The 8,343-nt window shown below is 31.3% G+C and overlaps 1 long non-coding RNA gene across 1 annotated transcript in view; it reads left to right on the top strand.

Annotated features, from left to right (window-relative positions):
• The first annotated feature begins 2,826 nt into the window (after positions 1 to 2,826).
• The window catches only part of LOC133630903 (uncharacterized), a 54,171-nt gene continuing 48,654 nt past the window's right edge, over positions 2,827 to 8,343 (top strand). The window contains exon 1 of the long non-coding RNA XR_009821370.1: positions 2,827 to 2,870. This is a non-coding gene — a long non-coding RNA (uncharacterized LOC133630903). The remainder of the gene's footprint in view (positions 2,871 to 8,343) is intronic.

The raw sequence follows: 8,343 nt of genomic DNA, 5'->3' as shown, positions 1-8,343 counted from the left end.
ACCCCAAAATGCGTTACTTGTTGAAAAACAACCCAAAAATTGTTCATAATCTTGAAAACCCAGAAATTTACTTAAAATAATACCCATTTAACCCAAAAAATTGACTGCTCTTTATAAAAATAACTCCAAAATTTACCCCAACACTCGCAACTCATGAATTGGGTTATCAAAAGAACCCAGCATTTTTTAATACAACCTAAAAAATGTTGGGTTAAAAACTAACCCAATTGTAATCCAACTGTTGGTTCAGAAAAGAATGAACCCCTTATTTGAGTTATTTTAACTCAACATTTTGGGTACATTTTTTCAATGCGTTCAATTATTTAACCCAAAAGTTGAGCTATGCTAACTCATTGTTGGGTGATTGTAAATAATTCTAATGAGGTTCATCCATAATAAAATTCCCTTCAAGAAAAAAAGTTACTTTTTAATTTAAAAAAAAGCTTTTTACCCAAAAATGCGTTACTTGTTGAAAAACAACCCAAAAATGGTTCATCATTTTGAAAACCCAGAAATTTAGTTAAAATAATATCCTTATAACCCAAAAAATGGATTGCTGTTCATAAAAATAACTCCAAAATGTAACCCAACACTAGAAACTCATACATTGGGTTATCAAAATAACCCAGCATTTTTTTTAGTGTACACCAAAAATGTTGGGTTAAAAAATAACCCAACATTCAGAAACGGTTCAGAAAAGGAAGAACCCCTTATTTGAGTTATTTTAACTCAACATTTTGGGTTAATTTTTTCAATGCGTTCAATTATTTAAACAACAAGTTGAGTTATGATAACTTAATGTTGGCTTATTCCCAACCAAACTATTGAGTTGAAATACTTAACCCAAAAGTTGAGTTATGCTTACTCAATATTGTTAATGAGATTAATCCATAATAAAATTCCCTTCAAGAAAAAAGTACCAAAAAAGTACCTTTTTAATTAAAAAAAGCATTTTACCCCAAAATGCGTTACTCATTGAAAAACAACCCAAAAATGGTTCATAATTTGGAAACCCCAGAAATTGAGTTAAAATAATACCCTTATGACCCCAAAAATTGGATTGGTCGTCATAAAAATAACTCCAAAATGTAACCCAACACTCGCAACTCATAAATTGGGTTAACAAAATAACCCAGCATTTTTTTAGTACACACTAAAAATGTTGGGTTAAAGAATAACCCAATTTTAACCGAACTGCTGCATGGTTCAGAAAAGGAAGAACCCCTTATTTGAGTTATTTTATCTCAACATTTTGGGTTAATTTTTTTAATGCGTTCAATTATTTAAACAACAAGTTGAGTTATGATAACTTAATGTTGGGTTATTCCCAACCAAACTATTGAGTTGAAATACTTAACCCAAAAGTTGAGTTATGCTTACTCAATGTTGGGTGATTGTAAATAATGTTAATGATATTAATCCATAATAAAATTCCCTTCATTAAAAAAGTACCTTTTTAATTAAAGAAAGCATTTTACCCCAAAATGCGTTACTCATTGAAAAACAACCCAAAAATGGTTCATGATTTTGAAACCCCAGAAATTGAGTTAAAATAATACCCTTATGACCCCAAAAAATGGATTGGTCGTCATAAAAATAACTCCAAAATTTAGCCCAACACTCGCAACTCATAAATTGGGTTATCAAAATAACCCAGCATTTTTTTAGTGCACACTAAAATTGTTGGGTTAAAAAATAATCAAATTTTAACCCAACAGTTGGTTCAGAAAAGGACGATTATTTGAGTTATTTTAACTCTACATTTTGGGTTAATTTTTTCAATGCGTTCAATTATTTAACCAAAAAGTTGAGTTATGATAACTTAATGTTGGGCGATTGTAAATAATGTTAATGAGATTAATCAATAATCAAATTCCCTTCAAGAAAAAAGTAACTTTTTAATTTAAAAAAAAAAAGCCTTTTACCCCAAAATGCGTTACTCATTGAAAAACAACCCAAAAATGGTTCATAGTTTTGAAAACCCAGAAATTGAGTTAAAATAATACCCAAAAAATGATTGCTTTTCATAAAAATAACTCCAAAATTTAACCCAACACTTGGGTTATCAAAATAACCCAGCATTTTTGGATGAACCCCTTATTTGAGTTGTTTTAACTCGACATTTTGAGTTAATGTTTTCAATGCGTTCAATCATTTAACCAAAAAGTTGAGTTATGATAACTTAATGTTGGGTTATTCCCAACCAAACTATTGGGTTGAATTATTTAACCCAAAAGTTGAGTTATGCTGACTCAATGTTGGGTGATTGTAAATAATGTTAATAAGATTAATCCATGATAAAATTCCCCAACACTAGCAACTCATAAATTGGGTTATCAAAATAACCCAGCATTTTTTCGTGTGTACTTTGAAAACACTTTCAGTTAGTTAAACGTTGCATCTTATTTGTTTTGAGTATATAAAAGTACGATTGGATGCAGGGCAACTAATTCTGCATGCAGGGGGAAAAAGTGCTATATGGATTGAATCACTTGTACGTTGATTATTTCGACTGCGTACAATCTATAACTGTGCAAGTATGCATGCATCCACAGTCGTGATATTGTTTCCATTGTGGGCCCAGCTTCTCTCCCACGGTGCCAAGCGAGCGCCTTTTGGGGCTCAGCCACACGCACTGCGGCGTCCTTGCAGTCTGATGAATGCAGGCCAGGCTCTGCTTTTGAGCTTGAACTTGAGCGGCGGAATGTGGCCCGTGGGAACCAGCGGGCCCCCGTTGGCCCCTCCATTCAGGGCGAGGGCGCACGCTCGGGCGGTGTCACGGCTCATTAGCATACGACTCAAATGAAGGCACGCGGGCTGCGGTTCTTTCACACACGCTGCAACTTCAGCAGTGGACTTCAGCCACGGCGGTAAGGATTCTATGGTTATATTCACCTTCCTGCGAGCATTATTAATTGTTCATTTGCGGTTTGAGACGAATTCATCAAGTTTATTTTGATTGCACTGATGCACAAAAAAGAAGTTGGGGAAAAAGCAGAGATTATTTAATATTGTTTTGGTTAGCAGTTAAAAAAGAAATGAGTGTTGTTTTGTTGTTGTTGTTTTTTTTAAAACTCTGCTTGTTCATACGGTTTATTGTATATAAGTAACAACAATTTAGGGAATATTTAATTTTTTTACATTTTTGTTTGTGCAATTTATCGAAAATCTGCAACATATTTTTTGTGATTGCTCAGAAAAAAAAGTGGTGGTGACTCATGTTAAAATGGTTTTGTTGCATTTTAATATTTATTATACATCGAATCATATTATAAAATAGTTTATTATGAAAACGAAATAGAACAAACAACATATTTCTACATGTAAAAAAACACGAATCAAACTGTAAATAAATGACAATTCAAAAATGTAAAATCAAAAATATGAATCCAATATTAATGTGCACACGTCAATGTGACATTTTTGGCTCTTTGTATACATACTTTTCCAACAAGTTGTTCGAACAGTCATTCAATTAAATCTGAATGATTTAATTATACAGACAATAAAACAAGTGTGTGTGATAAACGTATATATCTTTTTAATAATAGCTAAAATCATTGCAGGCTTTGATTAAAAAAACAACAAAAAACCTGTGAAATGAATGCTTTGCAAAAACAGAATTGTAATTAACCCACCCAACAATTGTTTATTGACCAATTAATTACTTGGAACAATATTACTACAGTAAAATCAAGATAGAAGTTAACGTTTTTGAAACATCAAAATCATAATTTTCAAAATTGTAAATGTATAATTTAATTGAAATGTTTAGAACCAATACGGTTAAAGTGATTATACAAACCTTCTGCATGAGAAGTGTTGATTGGCTGAATAGTTATGACATCTCATCCCACTTTGCATGTGCAGGACAATTCGTTTTTCATTCGATTTCATGGGAAAACATATTATTATGTGCAGTGGTGTGTCTCGATTCCAAATTGGCGTTTTATAAATATCAGTCGGCCTATAAAAAGTATACATTTATTTATACCTCATCAGGAATGTGACTAAATACCAAAGCAACAGTTTTTATACTAATGTAGTATTTCTTGTTACTTAACGTTACATAACAAAATTCGTTAATATATAAATACAACATAATCAAACAAACTTTATTAACCATCATCATATGGGAAGATTAGCATATTTCCAATTTGTTTAACTATTTTTATTTTACTTAACTATATTCAATATCTTTGTTGAATTGATTTAATTTCCCAATCATATATATATATATATATATATATATATATATATATATCTATATATATATATATATATATATATATATATATATATATATATATATATATATATATATATATATATATATATATATATATATATATATATATATATATATATAGATATATATATATATATGTGTGTATATATATATATATGTATATATATATGCATATATATATATATATATATGTATATGTATATATATATGTATATATATATATATACAGACACATTATATATATATATACACAATATATATATTGATATATATACACACACATTATATATATATACACAATATATATATTGATATATATACACACACACATTATATATATACACAATATATATATTGATATATATACACACACACATTATATATACACAATATATATATTGATATATATCTATATATATAATGTTTTTGTAACTTATGCGTCTTTATTTTCCCATGAAGTTAGGCTTCCATAATGTATGTATATATCTAATGTTACTAAAATGTTCATTTACAGTTTAAATCTTCAATTTCCCTAAAGGCAAACTTATATGCAAATGACTACGAAGAAAATACTCCTCCTCTGTCAGCACTTGCTGCTGTGCCGACGTGTTGTGCCTTTTCTCGCCAAAGGGTGTCGCTGTTTCTTTCTTGTATCTGCAGCTGCGTTATGTATTTATTTATTTTTTTGGCGATTTTTCTTTTGTTGTTTTTTTCTACAAAATTGAAGCATTCATACAAATATATTTAGTTTATGACTATTGAATGAAAAAAACAAGCTATTTCCTTATTTTACTGAAATACTTTGAATGCTTCAAATAACATTTACTTTCAAATAGAATCGAGAATGCCAATACACAATACAAAACAAGGACGATATACGTCTGTTTTTTTTGTTGTTTTTTTTTGTTTTTATCACTAACACTAAATACACTTGACACATTTTAAGGACTTCTGGGGATTACGAACATTATAGGACATATATATATATATAGATATATCGCTGCTTAAAAAACAGCTTTATTTAAACTGCAAATAAATCTTTAATAATGTCTGTATTCATTTTTTTCAAAAACCCAAATAATATCGTTAATAATGTCTGTATTTATTTTTTGCAAACACCAAAATCATTTATGATTAAACTATGCATTTATTTGTGCATTTAAAGCAAACCCAATGCTTTATATTGCTATATTTATTCACTCTACACATAAACATACTGTATACTGTACAATGTACATTTGATAAGCTCCTCCTCATCTCTTTCTGTAGCTCTTACATAAACGGGAGGGGCTTGAACATCATGAATAATTGTATATTCAGCATCATTTCTCTGTTTGCGTATCAAGTTTGAGACGCCAATGCATGTGAGAATAAGGTGTGTGTGCGTGTGTGTGCGTGCGCATTTACACACACACTGTCCCTAATGTAATAATGAACACTTTGCAATAAGCAATAATGCATTTTCTGTAGTGCTTATTGAAAGTTAATTAGCGAACTGTAGATGATTGAAAGGGTCTTTCTGCAGCATGCATGTGCTGGTGTAAGGAGCATTGATGGAGAAGGAGGAGGTGGTGGTCGTGGTGCAGAGTTCAGGGGGGTGCAGGTGCTCGTGGGGGACATTGTTGTGAGCCTGGGAAAGTGTAGCACGGCTGACGCCAGACTCTGGTGTGCAGGGTGGGGGCACCCAGACCGGATTGTCATGTAAATGCACATCCAGCACGTTGTTGAACTTGATTTTGACTTCTTTTTTTTTTTTTTGCTTGCCCCCCATTACTTTAGGGAGGGGTGGTACATTTTCTCTGTCACACGTTGGTGGGAAAATCCTTTTTTTTTTTAATTGTTTTATTTTTACATCAGTCCAACACAATAATAAAATAATAATAGAATTCTTAGACTTTGACTTAGACTTGGACAAACTTTAATGATCTGCAAGGGAAATTGTTCCACACAGTAGCTCAGTTACAAAGAATGGAAAGGGTAAGGATGGAAAGGATGGTGCAGAAAAATAGGGCTAAAACAAAAGGTATAAAGTAGACTACATATTGACCATATAGTAGCAATATACAATCTAACACAGTGGTTCTCAACCTTTTTTCAGTGATGTACCCCCTGTGAAAAATTTTTAATTCAAGTTCCCCCTAATCAGAGCAAAGCATTTTTGGTTGAAAAAAAAAAGAGATTAAGAAGTAAAATACAGCATTATGTCATCAGTTTCTGATTTATTAAATTGTATAACAGTGCAAAATATTGCTCATTTGTAATGGTCTTTCTTGAACTATTTGGAAAAAAATATATAAAAATAACTAAAAACTTGTTGAAAAATAAACAAGTGATTCAATAATAAATAAAGATTTCTACACATAGACGTAATCATCAACTTAAAGTGCCCTCTTTGGGGATTGTAATAGAGATCCATCTGGATTTATGAACTTAATTCTAAACATTTCTTCACAAAAAAAGAAATCTTTAACATCAATATTTATGGAACATGTCCACAAGAAATCTAGCTGTCAACACTGAATATTGCATTGTTGCATTGTAATGAATGGAATAGCCAACTTGATTTGATGTTCAGTTTATGAACTTACATTCATATTTTGTTGAAGTATTATTCAATAAATATAATTATAAAGGATTTTTGAATTGTTGCAATATTTTTAGAATATTTAAAAAAAATCTCACGTACCCCTTGGGATACCTTCAAGTACCCCCAGGGGTACGCGTACCCCCATTTGAGAACCACTGATCTAACATATATGTAACATATAACATATAATTACAATTCCAAAACCCAACCCAGCAACATTCAGAATAGCAATCAAAAGAGCAATTGAGAGGACACACACACCAATATAGTCAAACAAAAATGAATAATATCAACAAGTATCAATATTAATAAGCATTCCTTTTTTATAATATGTATTTATTCCTTTGATAGGGAAATCATAACACAGGTACTGAGAAAAAATAAAATAAAATTACAAATGTAAAATAAAAAACACAAACATACAAAGAAGTGTCACTTAATAAAAACAAAAACAAAGAATTGAGGTAAGTGGAAAGGTTTATTATGTCACATGTATCCTATAATGTCTTTAATGTAGCTATGGAACTAATCATAGGTCAAGTCAAATTGTTTTGGTGTACCCCTCAGATCATATTTAATTTTCTCTAAATCTAAAAATATTAATAAGAATTCCAACATAGCAGTGATTAGAAATCCCTCATTTACATTGTCATCACAGCCATTTATAAAAAATAAAAATAAAACATACATACACATATTTACTTTAATGTGTGAATGCAGCTGAAGTTGTTTTGTTGATATTTACTTCAAAAAACGTTGCAGAAATTGAGCATTTGCTGCACGAATAGACGCATTTGAACAATGTCTCGTTTCCGAGCAAGTTCGAGATGCATTCACGCTGCAGCACAGACGATTGGGATCTTCTTTATAAATGATGCAGAGCAGAATAAGATTCATGCAGGATGACTCGGAGCTGTGCTACCTCCCTAACGTGCACCAGTATAGCCACCCGCGCCATATAACGGATTGCTGCATGCGCAATAATCGGATATGTAACTGCTATCTGATGCAAGCTTAGTTTGGGAAGCATGGAAGCACGCATGGAACTACGCACACACACACACACACACACACACACACACACACACACACACACACACACACACACACACACACACGTATAAGTATGTATTTATACACATATATATATATATATATATATATATATATATATATATATATATATATATATATATATATATATATATATATATATATATATATATATATATATATATATATATATATAAACCCTCCATCTGCTTTTATTATTGGGTTATCTGCACATATTGCAAATTGCTGCTATATATATAGTGTGTGTGTGTTTGTGTGCGTGTGTGTTTGTGTGTGTGTGTGTGTGTGTGTGTGTGTGTGTGTGTGTGTGTGTGTGTGTGTGTACGTGTGCGTGTGCATGTGTTATCTTTCCCGCCATCTCGTCTCCCCGTGCAGCTCTGCAGATATCAGTCACATCTTAATATCACACTCGATAAGGCGAGCTGGCAGGATT

This window comes from Entelurus aequoreus, linkage group LG16, assembly GCF_033978785.1.
Source record: "Entelurus aequoreus isolate RoL-2023_Sb linkage group LG16, RoL_Eaeq_v1.1, whole genome shotgun sequence".
In the NCBI taxonomy this organism is placed as follows: Eukaryota; Metazoa; Chordata; class Actinopteri; order Syngnathiformes; family Syngnathidae; genus Entelurus; species Entelurus aequoreus.
The sequence above is the reverse complement of the archived record's forward strand: the minus strand, read 5'-3'. Positions and strand labels throughout refer to the sequence as shown.